At 39.4% G+C, this 22,632-nt stretch overlaps 1 long non-coding RNA gene and 1 other non-coding gene across 9 annotated transcripts in view; both read right to left on the bottom strand.

Annotated features, from left to right (window-relative positions):
* Positions 1 to 22,632, bottom strand: part of LOC122706290 — a 49,716-nt gene that overhangs the window by 6,306 nt on the left and 20,778 nt on the right. The window lies entirely within an intron of this gene.
* On the bottom strand, positions 21,466 to 21,560 carry LOC122707217. Its single transcript, XR_006344738.1, has one exon. It is a non-coding gene; the product is annotated as a small nucleolar RNA SNORD116 (small nucleolar RNA).

Raw genomic sequence — 22,632 nt, 5'->3', positions numbered from 1 at the left:
AAGCACAAAGGAAGTCAGGGAGTTGAGAAATAAAATGTTCTTAATGGAATATCTATAACAAGCTGTTATAAGAAATACATCAAAGATATTCATTGGGCAGTCAACATGACAAAAACAATAAATGCTCACTCTTTGGAACATATTTGTTTAGAAATATTTTTTCTAAGGCATTGGTCTTCTTAGATCTTTCTTTAAGCATATTAGAAATTCCACTTGGGGTATATAAAAGTGGCTAAGGAAATCCATGTAAAAAAAAAAAACAAACTAAAAACAAGAACTGGAAATTTAGTCATTTCACATCTGAAAATGTTTAATGTAGTATGTAGTTGAAGCCAGTACTCACATGTAACTCTCTTGGTTGATGGAAAAAAAAGAAACAAAGAAACAATGATTCAATCCTAGTGACTGGCTGGCAAGCAAATTAAAATATATTGTGAAGGTCTTACATACAGTAATTACTTTTCAATTACCATATATTTGTCTCAGTTACTGAAGGAAAATTAAAATTCATTATGTTTGTATTTTGACCATCTATAAATAGCCCTTACGAGAGGACTCCAGCAGCTCAGACAACTATGTGAATGGCTCAAGTGTAGGTACAACCATACCTAGAATTTTCAATGCTCATGTGCTAATTCTCCAGGGTCTACAAATGTATTCATGCTACCAGCTAAATACTAAAAGAGTTGCAATTTCATCCTCAAATTAAAAGCAGAGACATAACTTTGCCAACAAAAACCATCTAGTCAAAGCTATGGTTTTTCCAGTAGTCATGTATGGATGTGAGAGTTGGACTATAAAGAAAGCTGAGCACTGAAGAATTGAGGCTTTTTTTTTTTTTTTACAGAAATAGTCCAAATAATTTTTTGAAGCACTATTCGAGTGTGTTTCCTCCATACTTCTTTTTTTTTTTTTCATTTATTTTTATTAGTTGGAGGCTAATTACTTTACAATATTGTAGTGGGTTTTGTCATACATTGACATGAATCAGCCATGGATTTACATATATTCCCCTTCCTGATTCCCCCTCCCACCTCCCTCTCTACCTGATCCCTCTGGGTCTTCCCAGTGCACCAGGCCCGAGCACTTGTCTCATACATCCAACCTGGGCTGGTGATCTGTTTCACCATAGATAATATACATGTTTCGATGCTGTTCTCTCGAAACATCCCACCCTCGCCTTCTTCCACAGAGTCCAAAAGTCTGTTCTGTACATCTGTGTCTCTTTTTCTGTTTTGCATATAGGGTTATCATTACCATCTTTCTAAATTCCATATATATGTGAGCCATTAAAAAGAATTCATTTGAATCAGTTCTAATGACATGGATGAAAAGGGAGCCCATTATACGGAGTGAAGTAAGCCCGAAAGATAAAGAACATTACAGCATACTAACACATATGTATGGAATTGATGCTTTTAAACTGTGTTGTTGAAGACTCTTGAGAGTCCCTTGGACTGCAAGGAGATCCAACCGGTCTATCCTAAAGGAAATCAGTCCTGAACATTCATTGGAAGGACTGATGCTGAAGCTGAAGCTCCAATTCTTTGGCCACCTGATGCGAAGAACTTACTCATTGGAAAAAACCCTGATGCTGGGAAAGGTTGAAGGTGGGAGAAGGGGACGACAGAGGATGAGATGGTTGGATGGCCTCACCGACTCCATGGACATGAGTTTGAGTAAACTCTGGGAGTTGGAGATGGACAGGGAGGCCTGGTGTGCTGCAGTCCATGGGGTCGCAAAGAGTCGGACATGACTGAGTGACTGAACTGAACTGAGAAACTGTACAGTTCAGTCCCTTTAATGCATGCAAGAAGCTAAACTTTTCAATATCACAGTTCTTCCTGGTACCATACAAATGAAATCACTGATCTCCTTCTTGTAAATATTTTTCTTAGGGTGGCTATCTATATAAGACCTCAGTTTCTCAGAAGTAATTATCTAACTCATTTTGTTCAGATTTTTAAATGAGATCAATTATTATAGCAATTGATACACATATGAATTTCTAAAATATGGCACTGCTCGCCTCAGAAGGTATAAGTCCAAAGGTTATCACTTATCCACCCTACACAGTTATAGAGACTAGACCCCAGATCAGTGATCCAGGCGCCTAAGGATGAGCCTTTCCTTCATGTTGTATCTCAAGGGGAAGGAATAAACTTGAGCTCTATCCTTGTTACCTTGTGGGAACAGAATAAAACTGTGGAAAGATTAGAAGTAAACCTGTCCATTGGTCTGTCAGGCACAAGACAGTAGGGTTCAATAATGTAACTGCCTATTAAATAAGCATTGCTTTGCTAGAATGTTTCCAATATTATTCCATCAATATTAATTGTGTTAGGCTCTGGTCTCCATAAGAGCAAATATTGTCCAACATTTTCTGCCAGACAAATTAAATGTGCAATAAGACTGTCTGAACATATTTAAAGTTCCAGGAAAATGTTGACCTGGTGAATAATTCAGTCACAACAATGCACATATAATGTATATATATATATATACTCTGTAAACTAATCTTCAGAATTATTTTATCCTCAAAGGTGATCCAATGGATTGGGGAGGACTAACCTGAAAAAAGCCATGATAGGGAAATAAAGAACATTATCTAAAAATCACTTATAGCACTTGATTGAGCTCAGGAACGTAGCAATTTGCAGGGGATGCACAGGGTTACACTACGCCTGATGGTACAGTCACAGCAAAGCAGGCAAGACTCACACAGGCACAATAGTTATGAGCATGTGACTGAGAGGGTGGGAGTGTGCAGAGAGGAAGAGTCAGACACTGAGATCTCTCACCATGAAATACTTCCCATCCCATTGTCACAATGATGTTCACCAGGCCACACTGCTGAGGATTCAGTGATATTTGGGCAAGCACATCCCTCAGTAGAAACAATTTCTCTCTGCCAAACTGGTAAGGAATAGCCTTGCCATTATTTCCATGCTTAATTTCTATATGAAACATCAGCAGGAAGGCGGAAAAAATAAAAAATTCTGGAAAAGTACAAAAAGAAGCCTCAAAGAATCACCAGATTATTAAGTACTCAAACTGTTTAAACAGACAGACTGCACAACACTAATTAAATTTTTCATTATTTAAAAAATAATAATTACTCAGGAATTTATAAAAGATTAGATGTTTCATTGAGAGTGCATTATTGGATTTCTTCTAAGATAAGCAGTTGGCAGAAGCGACAAAAACCAGCTTTTCTTTGGTAGGATGAAAATTCTATGCAATTGAAATATTACTTCCAACTTAGAAACCACAGAGGAAATTAGAGGAGTTGAAAAAGAAAATCTTCCAAACTGAATATTAATTGATCTGAGATTTAATTATATACATTTTTTGGCCACTTGTGTGACAAGAATAAAAATACACTTTGTTCCATGGAAGAGGAGAGTATAGAAAGTCATTTGTTCTAAGACCTGGTCAAAGTCTCTCCAAAGGACCTTTAGAATCAATCATTAAAACTGGGATTTCCCTTAAAACACATATGAAACAGACTGAAGGAATATGAATATTAACCTATAAAATGTCAAGAATTGGAAATGCAATGACCTCACATTTAAAAGTATTTAATGTAGCATATACTTGACCCCATCACTCAAATGTCTAGAAAATTTGTATTTGGGTGAGAAGTAAAACAACTGTATGAATTTTTGTGACAGCTAAAAATCTAATGAGCCAACTCATTAGTAAAGACCCTGATGCTGGGAAAAATTGAAGGCAGGAGGAGAAGGGGACAACAGAGGACAAGATGGTTTGATGGCATCATTGACTCAATGCACATGAGTCTGAGCAAGATTCAGGAAATGGTGAAAGACAGGGAAGCCTGGTGTGCTGCAGTCCATGGCGTCACAAAGAGCAGGAAACAACTGAGCAACTGAACAAAACAACCAAATGCCCAGAGTATAATAATTCTGAGTGAATGGGTGCTATTAGCCAAGCACTCCAAGAGCTTCCATCTCTCCTTAAACCAGACACTTATAGCCCTCTGTACAGCTCATTTCCCTTGATACATACTATCAGGTGACCTTTCAAACACTTCTTCCTAGTTGGTGCTTCTACTAGACCGAGCTCCCTCCACATTTCTTGTCTAGCATGGTCCCTGGGAGGGATCTCAGCTGACAAGTGATTTTGGTCACTCAGTTTGTTCATATTCCAATGAGGAAGTCATCATTAATCCAGGCACATTAGTGAAACGGACTTTGATCCTAAGATATATGGCAGACTCTGAGCACTCAGGGTTCTGACACCCTCAGACACATTGACCCACAGTATTGAATAATGGAGACCATTCACCACAGTCAATGACAGCCCCATGACTGACTAGCACAGCTAGAATCTCACTGTCATATGAGTATTACAGGGTCTTAAAAGGAATGTCAGTACTTTTCAGATCAAATGCTTACAGATGTTACAATTCCCATCGGCTCTTGAGGATGAGATGGTAAAATTATTTTCAATACTTCCCTTCATGCCACATCTCAAGAAGAAGGGACAAATTCTTTCAAATGAAACTCAACTAATGGTCCATACAGAGTAAAAATATAGAAAAATGAGATTATATATGTCTATTTGTCAAACAAGCATAAGACAATAGGGCTTATCATATACCTTCATATCAAATATACTCATATTACTTTACTAGAATATTTCTGATATTATTCAAAGGGAGAAGGCACAAAAATCTTGGAAATAAAGGAGACAAAATATTGGACACCTCACCAGATAATTACTAACTCACCTTATTTGGGTTAATAGACACTTCACAAAATCAATTATCTACTTGATTATAAAAGTATAATTAAAATAAGCCATAAAATGAAAATCTGTTTTAAAATGGTATTACCTTTAGAGTGCATTATTTTGTTCCATCCTAAGACAGGGAGCAGGTGAAAGTAACAAAATCAGCCTTTTTTTTTTTTTTTATGGTAGTGAATACGCCATGCAACTGAACTGAACTAAGGGACTGAACTGAACTGATTCCATGCAATTCCAAAATCACTTCCATTTTTCAAAGCACAGAGGAAATCAAGGAAGTTGTGAAACAAAATATTTCCAATTGAATGCCAATTGATAAAAGTATTATTATAAAGAATTAACCACAGATATTCACTTGATCATCTATATAATGAGAAAAAATTATGTTTGTCCCTTGGAAAAGGGTAGTATAGAAAATCAATTTTTCTAAGACCTTGGTCTCAAATTTGACCCGTAATTCCCCAAGCATTACTTATAAACCCACTGAAGTAATATCACGATTGGCTGATAATGTCCACATAATATTCCAATTGGATATTTAATCATTTCATGTTTAAAATGTTTAATGAAGTATCTAATGCAATCTACCATCAAATATCTAGAAAATTTCTCCTTGAGTGACAAGAAAAAAAATCTTTTCCCACTCTTTGAATTGATGGGTTAATAAGCAAATTAAAACATATCATAAGATAATCTCAAAAATGCAATCAACTCTTCTATTTCCCATGTTTCTTTTACTTAAGAGATAAATGACAAGCAAAAACTAATAATTTATTTCTAATTAGCTATCTAATAGACCTAAACATGCTGATCCTCACAAAAGACTGTAACATCTAAGGAAACTGTATGATTGCCCGAGGATAAGCATAAACATTTCTTGCAATGTTTACCACTCATGTGCTGGTTCTCCACTGTTTGTTTACTATGTGTTGCCTGCCAAGCACTCTGAATTTTCATTTTACAATGATTATTCATAGTTTCTGTACAGGTCATTTCCTCTAGCACATGCTACCATCTTGGTTTTCTAATATCATAGTCCTTTTCTGGGGGTTACCACTAGCTGACTGAGTCCCATCCCAACACTTCTGTCTAGAGTGGTCTCTTATGCTGGACCTCAGTTCACATAAGTGATTTTGTCACTCATTTTGCTCAGACTCCAGTGAGATCTCTTTCTAAAGTCACCATCAGTCCAGGCACATTTGTGAAGGAGACTTTGATCCTGGGACATGATACAGACACTGACGTCTCAGGGACACACTGAGAGCACTCTGTCTCCCTGTGACACATTGGTTTGCACTATTTAATGGAGACCAGCATCAGTGGTAACCCGTCACATTGTTTGGACTGTATAGGTCACCAGTGATGGCTGGTTAGCACAGCCAGAGTCTCACTGTCACTGGAGGATTACACTCCCTGACAGTAATGTTAGTAGTTTCAGGACAAAGTACTTACCAGCATGAAAATTCCCACCAGCCCATAGGATGAGAGGCAGAATGATTCCCAATATTTTCTTTCATTTCATGTCTCAAGGGAAAAGAATAAAAGCATTTATATGAAACTGAGTTCTTAGTCCATGTCAACCTGCTGGCATAGAGTACAATTATGGAATGATGAAAAGTATAATGTTCATCTGTTAACCATGAATAACAAGACATTCACTGTGTCAAAGCAAACAAAGAGCTCCACAGAACAGCAAGGAGGGATAAGAGAGCCTTCTTCAGTGACCAATGAAAGAAACACAGGAATAAACATAGAGTAGGAAAGACCAGAGATCTCTTCAAGAAAATTAGAGAAAATAAGGGAACATTTCATGCAAAGATGAGTACCATAAAGGACAGAAATGGTATGGACCTAACAAGATATTAAGAAGAGGTGGCAAGAATACATAGAACTATACAAAAAAGATCTCATGACCCAGATAACCATGATCATGTGATCAACCACCTAGAGCCAGACATCCTGGAATACAAAGTCAAGGGGGCCTTAGGAAGCATCACTATGAACAAAGCTAGTGCAGGTGATGGAATTCTAGTTGAGCTATCTCAAATCCTAAAAGATGATGCTGTGAAAGTGCTGCACTCAATATGCCAGCAAATTTGGAAAACTCAGCAGTGGCCACAGGACTGGAAAAGGTCAGTTTTCATTCCAATCCCAAAGAAAGGCAATGCCAAAGAATGTTCAAACTATTGCACAGTTGCACTCATCTCACACACTAATAAAGTAATGCTCAAAATTCTCCAGGCCAGGCTTTAACAGTATGTGAACTGTGAACTTCAAGCTGGATTTAGAAAAGGCAGAGGAACCAGAAATCAAATTGCCAACATCTGTTGGATCATCAAAAAATGCGGAGAGTTCCAGAAAAACATCTACTTCTGTTTTATTGACTAAGCCAAAGTATTTGTGTGGATCACAACAAAGTGTGGAATATTCTTCAAGAGATGGGACTACCAGACCACCTGACCTGCCTCTTGAGTAATCTGTATTTGCACGTCAAGTAGCAACATTAGAACCGGACATGGAACAACAGACTGGTTTCAAACTGGGAAAGAAGTACATCAAGTCTGTATATTGTCACCATGCTTATTTAACTTACATGCAGAATACATCATGAGGAATGACGGGCTGGATGAAGCACAAGCTGAAATCAAGATTGCTGGGAGAAATATCAATAACCTCAGATATGCAGATGACACCACCCTTATGGCAGAAAGCAAAGAAGAACTAAAGAGCTTCTTGATGAAGAAAGTGAAAGAGGAGATGGAAAAAGCTGGTTTAAAATTCAACATTCAGAAAACTAAGATCAAGGCATCTGGTCCATCACTTCATAGCAAATAGATGGGGAAACAGTGGAAACAGTGACAGACTTGGGGGGCCTTCAAAATCACTGCAGACGGTGACTGTAGCCCTGAAATTAAAAAAAAAAAAATGCTTGTTCCTTGGAAGAAAAGCTACAACCAACCCAGACAGCATATTAAAAAGCAGAGACATTACTTGCCAACAAAGACCCATCTAGTCAAAGCTATGGTTTTTCCCATAGTCATGTATAGCTTCCCTGGAGGTTCAGAGGGTAAACCATCTGCCTGCAATGCAGGAGACCCAGGTTCCATCCCTGGGTTGGGAAGATACCCTGGAGAAGGAAAGGGCAACCCACTCTGGTATTCTTGCCTGGAAAATCCCATGGACGAGAAGCCTGGTAGGCTATAGTCCATGGGGTCGCAAAGAGTCGGATACGACTGAGTGACTTCACTTTCTTTCTTTCTTATTTATAGATTTGAGAGTTGGACTAGAAAGAAAGCTGACTGCCAAAGAATTGATGCTTTTGAACTGTGATGTTGGAGAAGGCTCTTAAGAGTCCCTTGGACTGCAAGGAGATCCAATCAGTCCATCCTAAAGGATATCATTCCTGAATATTCATTGGAAGGACTGATACTGAAGCTGAAACTCCAATCCTTTGGCCACCTGTTGTGAAGAACTGACTCACTGGAAAAGACCCCGATGCTGGGAAAGATTGAGGGCAGGAGACAATGAGGACAACAGAGGCTGAGATTGTTGGATGGCGTTACTGACTCAATGGACACGAGTTTGAGTAAGCTCCAGGAGTCGGTGATGGACACGGAAGCCTGGCATGCTGCAGTCCATGGGGTCGCAAATAGTCGATGACTGAATGACTGAAATGAACTGAAGTAAACAAAAGTACTATCTCTCTAATAGGATCTTCTGATGTTATTCAAAATGGAGGAAGCATTAAAATCCTGGGGGAAAAGTACACAGAAACCTCAGATGACCCAGACTATTAAAAGCTTCACATTGTTTAGATTAGCAGACTCCAAAAACCATCTATAATCTTGCTTGCTAAAAACACATACTAGAAAAATTTAGAAAATACACTTATTAAAAATTGCAATGTTACCTCTGGAGTGCACTGTTCTGATAATTTCCATAGAAGGGAGCTGATACAAGTGTAAAATCAGCAATTACTTGGATAACTGGTAGGAATTCCATCCAACTCTAATTTCATCTCTAATCTATAGAATATATTGGGAAATTAGGGAATTTGACAAAACCATCATAATTGAAAGTTTATAAACTAATAACATATTATAAGGAATAAACCATAGATTTCACTTGACTATGTAAGAAGAAAAATAATGCTCACTACTTGGATCAGGATAACATTGAAAGTCATAACACTTTCAGTCTCAAAGTTCCCCCAAAGACTTCCCTTGGCAACAGGTATTAATACTAGGATCTCCCCTTCAACATTATGAAACCCACTAACACAATATAAATATCAGGCAATGAAATCTACCTAGAATATCAATGATTGGAAATGTAATAATTTTTAATTAAAAATGCTTAATACAGTATCTACTTGGATCCATAATACAAATGTCTAGAAAATTCTTCTGATACTAGAATTGCTTACTGATATTAGAATTCCCATTGGCCCTTGAGGATGGAAAGCAGAATTATTCCCAATATTTTCCTCCATGGCATATATCAAGAAGGAAGAGGCTCATCCATACAAAACCTAGTTTTTGGCCCACATCAACCTGTGGGAAAGTATACACGTGGAAAGATGAAAGGTATACATGTCTCTGTGTCAAAACTGCATAAGACAGGAAGATCTGCTGTGTATCTTTATGTAAAATATATGAATTTATTACTCCTCTAGGATTTTTCTGGTTAAAGAAGAGAAACTATTAAATCTTAAAAATAAAGGAGACTGAAGTTTCAGATATCTCAATGGATTATCGGTGCTAATAAAGTTGTATTAACTAGCTACTCATCAACTCAATGCAATTTTTATTATTTAAAAATAATAAACAATACAAAGAACAAATTTACTAAAATTGGCTGTTACCCTAGGAGTGCATTGTTTTGTTACTTCCCAATTAAGAGAGCTAGCACAAGTGACAAAATCAGTACTTTATTGGTGTAGTGGTGATATTTATGGAACTGTAATGTCATGTCCAATATACAAAGTACAAATGAAATTAGAGAAGCTGCAAAATAAAGTTTTTTAATGGCATATTCAGCTACAAGAAATTATAAGAATTCATAATAGATATTCCTTGATCATAAGATGACAAGAAAATTATGTTCACAACTTTGACCACAGTAGAAAAGACATAATTTTTCTAAGATATTTTTCTCCAAATTTTCCTAGCACATTTGCTGAAAAATTATTAAAACTAGGATATTTCTTTAAACACATTAGAAACTCAATGAAAATACATGAAAGTGGCCAATGAAATTCATGCAAAAAATCTAAGAATTTGAAGTGTAATCCTTTCACATCTAAAAGTGTTTAATGCAGCATGTAGTTGAAGCCAGCATTCAAAATATACGAAATTGCTTGCTCAGTTTATAGGAAAAATGAAAAACAAAGAAACAACTGTTCTAATTCTAGTGACTTTGTTGGCAACAAATTAAAAGATGTCGTGGAGATTCCATACACCTACTTTCAGTTGGGCTTCCCTGTCTCAGATGGTAAGCAATTCGCCTACAATGCAGGAGACCTGAGTTCAATCCCTGAGTCAAGAAGATCCCCTGGAGAAGGGAATGGCTTCCCATTACAGTATTCTTGCCTGGAGAATCCCACAGATAGAGGAGACCAGCGGGCTACAGTTCATGGGGTTGCAAACTCTTCAATTTACATATAACTGTTCTACTTAATAGAAAATGAAAAGTAGAAGTTCGTAACCTTGAATTTTGACAATCCAAGCACACTGAAGACATCAATAATCACTCAGAATATTTTGGCAGCTCAGACAAATGTGTGAATGGTTCAAGTGTAGTTACAAAGATGTCTCATGGAACTCACTATTCAAGTAGTGATTACCCAGAATTTATTTACTACAGGTTTGTAGATGCTGGCAGCCAAGTACCCAGAGTTAATCATATCATCCCAAATTGATTGTTGATCAACCACTGTACAATTCAGCTCCTCTAGCACATGTCGGCATCTTAGTTTCCCAATACCATAGTCCATATTTGGGGTACAGCACCTGCTGAGCAAACTGAATATCCCTCCACATTTTTGACTAGCATGGCCTGTGGACTGGACCTTAACTAAGCGATTTTGTCACTCATTTTGTTCTGATTCCAATGAGGTTCATTTTAAAAGTCACCATTTTTCCAGGTGCACTTATAAAAGGAAACTTTAGAATGAAACATGTAGTAGACACTGAGCTGTTAGGACTCTGTCTTCCTGGGGACACACTGGTCCACACTATTCAACCATGGAGACCAGCATCAATGGTGACCCCAAGGCTGACTAGCATAGTCAGAGCCCCACTGTCATTGGAGGGTGACACTCCCATTATACTCCCTGAGAGGAATGTCAGTATCTTCAGGACAAAGTGTTTACCAGCATGAAAAATTCCCACTAACCCTTCAGGATGAGAGGTAGAATTGTTCCTGAAGCTCTCCTTCATGTCAGATCTCAAGGGAATAAACTCATTCATACGAAACCAAGCTCTTGGTCCATCTTGAATTGTAGCAACAGAGTAAATATTTATAAAGATGGGAAGTGATAATGTCCATTTATCAACCAAACAGAAGATGGAATGGTTCTCTGTGTACTTGTTGTTCAGTCGCTCAGTCATGTCTGACTCTTTGCGACGCCATGGATTGCAGCATGCCAGGCTTCCCTCTCCTTTACCATATCCTAGAGTTTGCTCATCTCCTGGGGTTTACTTAGGTATTTTAAAGTTTTATTCCAAGCAAAGAAAGAGCAAACATTATTGAAATAAAAGAGACATGCATCCAACCTGGGCTAGTGATCTGTTTCACCCTTGATAGTATACTTGTTTCAATGCTATTCTCTCAGAACATCCCACCCTCGCCTTCTCCCACAGAGTCCAAAAGTCTGTTCTGTACATCTGTGTCTCTTTTCCTGTTTTGCACATAGGGTTATCGTTACCATCTTTTTAAATTCCATATATAAGCGTTAGTATACTGTATTGGTCTTTATCTTTCTGGCTCACTTCACTCTGTGTAATGGGCTCCAGTTTCATCCATCTCATTAGAACTGATTCAAATGAAGACCCAGACGGATGGGATGGGGAGGGAGGTGGGAGTGGGGATCAGGATGGGGAACACATGTAAATCCATGCCTGATTCATGTCAATGTATGGCAAAACCCACTACAATATTGTAAAGCAATTAGCCTCCAACTAATAAAAATAAATGAAAAAAAATTTAAAAAAAGAAATAAAAGAGACAGAAAACATGAATAACTCACCATATTATTAATGCCTCACAGTATTTGAATTAACAGAGTCTTCATAAAGCCATGTGAATTCCTGATTTCTTAAAAACAATAATAAAAACAACCCTGCAAAAATCTTATTGAAAATTGGGTTTTATTTCTGGAATATATTGTTTTGCCATTCCCAGATGCCATTCCTAGATGTCATGTTACCAATGACAAAATGGCACTTCCCTGGTGTGTTGGTGAGAATTCCAAGCAACAAAATGTACCTTCCATTAAACATCACTTCCAATCTATAAAGCACGAGGAAAAATTTGGGAGATTGAGAAAGAAAATCTTCTTAATATAATGACACAGGTTTATGCAATATTCACCATAGACAGTCACTGGACAACTGGACAGCAGAACAGTTACACTCACTCTTCAGAACATGGTAGTATACAGATTAAGTTTTTACAAGCCATTAGTTCAAAGTCTCCCAGTACACATGCCTCAGAACCATGCATTACAACCAGAGTCATTCTTATACACATATGAAACACATTGAGGGCAGAAGTCATGATATATACACATAAAAATGCAAGAATTTTATTATGATTTCACATCTAAAAATGTTTAATACAGCATATAATTGAAGCAGCAATCAAATGTATGTGAAACTGCTTCCTCACATAATGGGAGAAAAAAGAGAGATACAACTAAATGGCAGTTGAAAACTCAAGACAGAGTTGGCAAGTAGATTAAAAATACTATGAAGACATTCCAAAATACAGTATCTATGCTTCAATTTCCATGTAATTGTTTCATTTAATATAGAAGTGAAGAATAAAAACCTATGATCTCTTTGAATTTTGACCATCTAATTGCCCTAAAGAGACTGTCATGCAGAAGATTCCAGCAGCTCAGACAAACATGTGTAGGCACAACTGCACCCCACATTTTCAGCACTCATGTGCTGGTTCTCTAGAGTCTAATGCTGCCACATGAGCACTCAAGAGAGTTTCCACATTATCCCAGCACTGTAGAAGTACAATCTCTGCCTAGTTCAGTTTATCAAACACACGCACGTTGGTGAACTTTCAAATACAACAGTCCCTCTTGATACCTCATAGATGAAAAAGCTCAACTCTCCCTCCATATTTTGTACAAGGTGGGTTCTAGTCCTCAGTTTCACATAATTGATTAGGTCACTCATTTTGTTCAGATTTTCTGAGATGAATTGTTACAGTCATCAATCCAGGCACATTACTAGAGAGGGTATTTCGAACCTCAGTTAAACAACAGACCAGGTATTCAGGAGTTCATCACCCACAGACACACTGAACTACCATATTCAGTCTTGGAGACCATATACTTCCAAAGGCTCCAAGGCTGACCAGAATAGTCAAAGACTTACTGTTATTGACCTCTAATATTGACCTCAAAATTATATTACCTCTAAGAGGAATGGAGTATTTTCAGGACAAAGTGTGTACCAGTGTGAGAACGAATCTCAAAGATGAAAAGGCTAACTTATTCTCAATCCTGTCCTTTATGTCACTCTCTTGCATATGAAACTCAGTACGAGATCCATGCTACATGAAAGAATAAAGTAAAATGTGGAAAGATAAGAGGTAAATGTGTCCATTGGTCTCCTAGACACAAAGTGGTAGAGTTCACAAACGCACCCTCATTTGAAATAAAATAATGCATTTGTCTCCTAAAATGTTCCTGATGTTATTCCAACATTAAGTTAATCTCTACCCTCCATCAGAGCAAATACTGTCCAGTATTTTCTGCCATCAAATCAGATGTTTACAGGCAACTGTAAAATTTGTAAAAGTTATTTGTTAACTTTAAACATGATAGTCACTATTGATACTACTTGACCAACTGAACTCCCTCCATAGCCTAGTATAGTCCCTTGTGCTGGACCTCACCTCACAGAAATAATTTTGTCAGCCATTTTATTCAGATTCCTCTGAGACCCACTTTGAACTCATCACCAATGCAGGTACATTTGTAGTAGGACAGTAAGTTATGTAGCAGAGACTGAGCAATCAGGATCCCAACACCTTCAGACACAACCATCAGCAGTTTTAAATGATGGAGACGAGGTCATCACAGTCAATGATCTAGTATCAGTTAACTGGCTTGGCCAGAGTTTTATTACCATTGGAATGTTACAACACTCTAATGTCAGTATTCTCAGGACAAAATGCTTACCAGTGTGAGAGTCTCCAATGAACTGTGAGGTTTGAATGGCAGATTTAGTCAGATATTCTCCATCATTTCACTTCTCAAGGTGAAACAAATATAATTCTTTCAAAAGAAATCAAGTGTGATTCTAAGTTGAACTATAAAAATAGAGCAAACTGGCCTAGGAATCCCTATACTGCACGTATTCTCACTTAGTCTTGAAAATCTCTAGACTAGATAATCTCCCTCTAGGCTAGAGAATCTCCCTCTGTACCTAAGAAGGCTAAAAGCCAGGTGACACAGATCAGGTCACACCATGAAAATGAGCTGCCTGAACTAACAGAAACTATTCATTTCTGTATGTAGAGTCTCTCACTCCAGAGACAGCATTCAGTGTAGAAAAAACCTTCTAACACCTTATGCATGACTAGCAGGAGCTACATGAAGACTAAGCAAAATCAAAGAGACCAAGGGACCAAAATAGCAACAAATCAGCTCTGACAATTGGACTGCAAAGAAAACCACAAACTTTAGATATAAGACATTGAATTAAACCAAAACAGGGTTTAGGAACTAAAATAAAAACTGTAATAGAAATCAGGTACCCTAATTTAATATAAAAACTGCACAACAGAGCTACAACTAGAGACTATCATACTAAATTAAGTCAGAAAGAGATAGACAAGTAGAATATATCACCTACATGTGGAATTGAAATAAGGCACAAATGAATCTATCTACAAAACAGAAAGACATGCACAGATACAGAGAACAAACTTGTGGCTGCCAAGGGGAGGGAGGGGAGGGAAAGGGATGAACTGGGAGTTTGGGGTTGGTAGATACAAACTATTATATTTAGAATGGATAGACAAGGTCCTAAGTGTATAACACAAGAAATGACATTCAATATTCTGTTATTAGTCATAATGGAAAAGAGTATAAAAATGTATATACGTGTATAACTGAGTCACTCTGCTATATAAAGAAATTGGCACAATATTATTTATCAACTATACTACAATAAAAAACTCTCAGATAGAAATGAAAAGATGACCCATTACAGAAGAAAAGTAATCATGAAAAGAATGTGAATAGAAAATCAATGAAAGAAACAAAAGATGAAACAATGCAGTAATCAGAATAAATAATAAAATACTGATGAAAAATTTGGGGTGTGAATATAAAATATCTTTAAAAAGTGAAAATGAAGACAAATCTCCAGTAAATAACAAAAATATAAATTAAAGAAATGAAATGAAAATGGAATTGTATAATAAGTAAGAAAAGTTTACCAGACATGATCATTATTAGAGAGCACAAAACATGGAAGATACTGAGTGAAATTAGTGAGCATCAAAAGATCAAAAAAATTTAAAAAAGAAAAAATGATCCAAATCCCATAAAGGATCTGTGTGAAAAAATAAGATACCTAGATATTAAATAACTCATTAAAAAGAATACCAATAAACTAAGGTTGCTGCTGTTGTTCAGTTGCCCAGTCATGTAACTCTTTGCGACCCCATGGACTGTAGCACACCAGGCCTTCATGTCCCTCACCATCTCCTGGAGTTTGCCCAAGTTCACGTTCATTGCACTGGTGACACCATCCAGCCATCCCATCCTCTGATGCCTTCTTCTCCTTCAGCCCTCAATCTTTCCCCAAATCAGTGACTTTTCTAATGAGTTGCCTGTTCACGTCCTTGCAGTGAATATGCAGGGTTGATCTCCCTTAAGATTGACTGGTTTGATCTCATTGCTGTCCAAGGGACTTTCAGGAGTCTTTTCCAGCACAGCAGTTTGAAGGCATCAATTTTTTGGCATTCTGCCTTCTTTACAGTCCAGTTCTCACAACCGTACATGACCACTGAGAGGAGGGAATGGTAAACCACCCCAGCATACTTGCCTCATGAACTGTACAAAAGGCCAAAAAGATATGACACCAAAAGATGAGTCGCTCAGGTCTGAAGGTGTCCAACATGCTACTGGGGAAGAGTGGAGAACTGCTAATAGCCCCAGAATGAATGAAGTGGCTGGGCCAAAGTGGATATGCTGCTCAGCTGTGGGTGTGTCTGGTGATGCAAGTAAAATTCAATGCTGCAAAGAACAGTATTGCATAGGGACCTGGAATGTTAGGCCCATGGATCAAGGTAAATTGGACGCGGTCAAGCAGGAGATGGTAAGAATAAACATCAATATCTTAGCAATCAGTGACTAAAATGGATAGGAATAGGCAAACTTAATTCAGATGACCATTATATCTGCCACTGTGGGCAAGAATCCCGTAAAAGAAATGGAGTAGCCCTCATAATCAACAAAAGAGTCCAAAATACAGTACTTGGGTGCAACCTCAAAAATGACAGAATCATCTTGATTTGTTTCCAAGGCAACTCAGTCAACATTATAGTAATTGAAGTCTATACCCCTACCATGGATACAGAAGAAGCTGAAGTTGACCATTTCTATGAAGACCTGGAAGACCTCCTAGAACTAATACTTAAAAAGATATTCTACTCATCATCAGGGGTTGGAATGCAAAAGTAGGAAGTCAAGAGACACCTGGAGTAATAACAGGTAAGTTTGGCCTTGGAGAACAAAACGAAGCAGGACAATGCCTAACTGAATTCTGCCAAGAAAATGCACTAGTCATAGCAAATACCCTTTTTCAACAACACAAGAGATGACTTTACACATGGACATCAGTTCAGTTCAGTTGCTCAGTTGTGTTTGACTCTTAGCGACCGTATGGACTGCAGCATGCCAGGCCTCCCTGTCTATCACCAAATCCCAGAGTTTATTCAAGCTCATGTCTGATGAGTTGGTGATGCCATCCAACCATCTCATCCTCTGTCATCCTTTTCTCCTCCTGCCTTCAATCTTTCCCAGCATTAGGGTCTTTTCCAGTGAGTCAGTTCTTCTCATCAGGTAGCCAAAGTATTGGAGTTTCAGCTTCAGCATCAGTCCTTCCAATGAATATTCAGGACTGATTGCCTTTAGGATGGACTGGCTGGATCTCTCTGCAGTCCAAGGGACTCTCAAGAGTCTTCCCCACAACACATCAATTCAAAAGCATTAATTCTTCAGTGCTCAGCTTTCTTTATAGTCCAACTCTCACATCCGTACATGACTACTAGAAAAACCATAGCTTTGACTAGATGGACCTTTGTCGGCCAAGTAATATCTCTGTTTTTTAATATACTGTCTAGGTTAGTCATAGCTTTTCTTCCAAGGAACAAGTGTCTTTTAATTTCATGGCTGCAGTCACCATCTGCAGTGATTTTGGAGTCCCAAAATATAAAGTCTGTCATTGTTTCCACTGTTTCCCCATCTATTTGCCATGAAGTGATGGGACCAGATGGCATGATCTTAGTTTTCTGAATGTTGAGTTTTAAGTCTGCTTTTTCATTCCCCTCTTTCCCTTTCATCAAAGGGCTCTTTAGTTCTTCTTTGTTTTCTGCCATAAGGGTGGTGTTATCTGCATATCTGAGGTTATTGATATTTCTCCCAGCAATCTTGATTCCAGCATGTGCTTCATCCAGCCCAGTGTTGCTCATGATGTACTCTGCTGCTGCTGCTGCTGCTAAGTCGATTCAGCCATGTCCGACTCTGTGCGACCCCATAGAAGGCAGCCCACCAGGCTCCCCCATCCCTGGGATTCTCCAGGCAAGAACACTAGAGTGGGTTGCCATTTCCTTCTCCAATGCATGAAAGTGAAAAGTGAAAGTGAAGTCACTCAGTTGTGTCCGACTCCTAGCAACCCCATGGACTGCAGCCCACCAGGCTCCTCCGTGCATGGGATTTTTCCAGGCAAGAGTACTGGAGTTGGTTGCCATTTCCTTCTCCAATGATGTACTCTGTATATAAGTTAAACAAGCAGGGTGACAATATACAGCCTTGATGTAATCCTTTCCCTATTTAGAACCAGTCTGTTGTTCCATGTCCAGTTCTAACTGTTGCTTCCTGTTGTGCATACAGATTTCTCAAGAGGCAGGTCAGGTGGTGTGGTATTCCCATCTCTTGTAGAATTTTCCACAGTTTGTTGTGATCCACACAGTCAAAGGCTTTGGCATAGTCAATAAAGCAGAAGCAGATGCTTTTCTGGAACTCTCTTGCTTTTTCCATGATCTAACGGATGTTGCCAATTTGATATCTGGTTCTTCTGCCTTTTCTAAATCCAGCTTGAACATATGGAAGTTCATGGTTCACATACTGTTGCAGCCTGGCTTGGAGAATTTTGAGCATTACTTTACTAGCATGTGAGGTGAGTGCAATGGGCAGTAGTTTGAGCATTCTTTGGCATTGCCTTTCTTTGGGATTGGAATGAAAACTGACCTTTTCCAGTTGTGGCCACCAAATGGTAAATACTGAAATCAGATTGATTACATTCTTGGTAGCCAAAGATGGATAGGCTATAGACAGCCAGCAAAAACAAGACCTGGAACTGACTGTGGCTCAGATCATCAGCTTCTAATAGCAAATTCAGGCTTAAACTAAAGAAAACTGGGAAAAACACTAGGCCAGCCAGGTACGACATAAATCAAATACTGTATGAATTCACAGTAGAGGTAACAAATAGATTCAAGGGACTAAATCTAGTTAAACAGTGTGTCTGAAGAACTATGGACAGAGGTCTGTTGTTGTTCAGTCACTCATTCATGTCCGACTTTGGGATCCCATGGACTATAGAGTGCCAGGCCTCTCTGTCCATCACCAACTCCCAGAGTTTACTCAGTCTCATGTCCATTGAGTTGGTGATGCCATCCAACCATCTCATCCTCTGTTGTCCCCTTCTCCTCCTGCCTTCAGTTTTTCCCAGCATCAGGGTCTTTTCCAATAAGTCAGTTCTTCACATCAGGTGGCCAAAGTATTGGAGCTTCAGCTTCAGTGTCAGTCCTTCCAATGAGTATTCAGGATTGCGTTTCTTTAGGATTGACTGGTTTGATCTTGCAGCCCAAGAGACTCTCTAGAGTCTGTAACATTGTACAATTGAGGTTAAACATACAAAAATAGTAGTAAAAACATATATGAAACAGTGAATTCACAATTTAAAAAATTTCTACAGTTAAAAATCCAGAAATTAAAAAAGGCATCTAGAATCAGAATGCAAAAAAATGTTCATAAAAATGTTCATAAAAAATTATATAACATTTTGGAAAAATATGAAAGCAAAAAACAGAAGAGATGTACCTGACAAGAGGACTAAGAAACATTTAGGTGTAATTTATTATTTTAAGAAATATTTAAATTGGCAAAAATTCTTGGTTTATAAAGGTCAATTAAACAACTAAAAAAACAAGAGTAAAAACAAAAACATGAAGTGAGATATTATAAGGTCACACACAACAAAAATAAGGGTCAATAAAATACACATCGATACAAGAGTTTTTTAAAATTCTTGCAGCACACCAATTAAAAATGGGAAAGGAGGGCTCTGAAAATTTTTTATAAAGCACTTGACTGAAAACAATGGCAACTATATCATAATATAACACATATGACAAAAAGTGAAGAAAACAAGTAGGAAAAGAAAAAGATGAATAACAAAAAAATTCATGATCCTGATTTACAGAGCTAAAATAAAAATGTTCAATGAGCCACATTAAAAAAAAAAAAAAAGAAAAGAAAATATACAATGATATACCATAGAAACTCATACACAACCTGGGGATGGCTACATTAGCTAGGTAAGTACTCAGAAGAAGATTGTTTCTGAGCCTAAGGCAAAGATAAAAGTCCTTCACTTGGACCACACAGAGACAGAAAGGAAATGGAGCCTATCCAATGTCCAAAGTTATAAGGCGAGACACCTAAAACAGCTGAGTAAACTGATGTGGGGCCTCGCACTTTTGAAAGCCAGTCCCATCAGTGCCCATACTTTAGCAAACCAAGAGCTCTTCTAGGACCATGGTGACATCCACAGTCACCAAAACTACAGAACCTTGCAAATTCATAAACCAGGAAAATCACTGTCCACACCAGAGATACCATGAGACCCAGGTCCTCAAGGACCAATGTGACAGCCACAGCCATTCCACAACATAACCCAGCAAACAGCTGCAAGCTCTGAATCCACCATGACTTCTCTGGCCTGAGGCCCGGTATTCCAGGGATCATAGGTTTGATGCACCAGCTGATGGCATGACAAAATGACGCTCATAAAAGACAGCCTCTCCTTGGAAGCTGACTCCCCTGTTTCCACAGGATCCAGTCTAATGACCTCCAGGAAAGAGCTCCAAACCTCAGAGAAGGCTAGGTGGGCTGGGTATAGAAATGACCCTGTCATGTCCTGAGGAACATCTTTACATCATCAACACAGGGAGAACCTGGCCAGACATGGATAAAACAAACACCCGCCTCATAATTGGCCTCCATGCCAAGACATGATACAATGCCTTGATGCCAACCACTTGCTGCCACAAAGATCCATCACAAAGCAGTCAATCAAAGGAGAAGCCAACTGGGGGATGGGTACATGAACCTGCACCCTCAGTGCTTCCTGAAACTGGCTTAAAATGTACCTGAAAGCAACCCAAAGAGTTCAAGGAACCCTACAGACTTGCCAGTTCATCCACAAAGCATTTCACCTAGGGGTTCATGCACAATTCCTAGTGCATTTCTCACTCTCTTTGCCATTCTCTGTCCCTAGTATCTACCCACCTCAGGTCAAAGTGCCAGATCCTCTCCTCTACACAGAATTTTGATTTCCTCAAAAATTCTGTTAGACATTTTCCAGGCCCAACCTCTCAAGCCCAGTGCCTGCCCCCCGCACCTCGCCCCACCACACACACACACACACGGGGGATGTGATCTGAGGAGGGGTTGTCAGCTTGGCTCACATCCCATGGATGGTGGTCTGTTGATTTGCTAAGATCATCAGGAAAAACCTTCTAACATTCATCCCATCTCCTCATAGAACATGACAGAGAAGCCCGGCCTATGCAGGGCTCCTGCTCTGACCCTGTGTGTAAAGATGTAGGTACCCTCCAGGGATAAGGCAATGACCTGGTAGAGGCCCGAGGAACTCAATGGCAGGCCAGAGACCCTAAAAGGCTCCCACTTCCTTTAGCACCTGCACTCTCACCCGTAGAAGAAGAACGCAGACCTGGCTAGCCTCCTGCATCCGGGGATGACACACTGTCCCTAGCCATCCCCCAGGGATGGGAGTCCCAGACTTTTTCCCCAAAGGCTCCTCTTCCCACAAGAAAGTCATCACCCTCAACTTGCACAAAGTGGCTGCTGATGGCCAAGGGGGCAAATGCAATGTGACACCCTGCCTACGTTCCCTGTGGGAGCCACGTTTAGGACCCCAGTTCTGATGAGGAGACAGTAGAGGCTTTTCACACTCATTTTGTTTAGATTTCCAAGGTATGCCTTTTTTTGGAGTCATCATCAGTTTAAGCATGTGCTCAGACTCTGGACCTATGGCCTCCACCCTGAGATGGCCAGGGAACTCAATCACATCAGCATTCAGGACCCATCAGAGCCCAGTCATGGGGGAGGTAGTGCAGTCAAGCTTCAGGCCATCAGAGCTCGCATGTCCCAGGGAAAGCCCAGAATGTGATGGTGCAGCCCCAGCTCACAGAGGTCCAGGCCAAACCAGTAGGTTCCCACGAAGAAGTGCCACTTACCACCATGGGCATTCCACCATTACCCCATGGGCTTATGCCAACATGCCTCCAGGGGCTCCCCTGCCTGACCTCACCTGGCCTGATGTCATGGAATATGGGAAGGATACCACACTGATGGTTTTGATCCCTGGGGACTCCACCTGAGTTGAAGCAAGAACTTACATACACACTTGAAGAACATGCATAGGTTCATGAAGAACATGTACAGGAAAAAGGGGCAATGCCACCTGGAATACTGGGCTCTATCTTGCCTCTGTTTTATGTCCTGCCCCTTGTCTGTGTAGCAGGAGTCAAATGTGAATGCACTGGGGCAAGGACACTTTCAGAGTGGGTAACTATCAGGCCAAAGAAAGCCACTGGTCCATCACATCCCTGGTTTTGGGCCCTCCAATTCCATTCCTGAATACTGTGCCTGCTGACACAGCTTAACGGTGTAATTCTTGAACCTCTTGACATACCCAGGAAAACTGGGCCCACCCTGCCAATCTAACAGCCACTGACACTCCGGGGAAACACTCAATCTTGGCACCTACTTTGCTCACAATGGACCTGCCAACAGGGCAACAAGAAAACTGGGAGCTTACATGAGAAAACGGCACTTGCCTGAAAGTAGGGTCCACAATGCAAAGTGGCTCCTTGGGCCCCGCAACAGAGTCCCTGAGGCACACCTGAACTGACTCTGGGGGACTCAAGAGTGCACTTACTTCCTGGACTACAGCCAAGGCAGAGGCCCTTAACTTGGAAAACATGCAAAGCTACTCCAAAACCCAAAGTTACAGAGCTAGATACTTTATATCAACTGGGACACTCACCATGAAGCTTTGAAATTTCTTTAGCCAG

Source organism: Cervus elaphus, chromosome 13, assembly GCF_910594005.1.
Source record: "Cervus elaphus chromosome 13, mCerEla1.1, whole genome shotgun sequence".
Lineage (NCBI taxonomy): Eukaryota > Metazoa > Chordata > Mammalia > Artiodactyla > Cervidae > Cervus > Cervus elaphus.
Note: the sequence above shows the minus strand (reverse complement) of the source record. Positions and strands in the feature narration are given on the sequence as shown.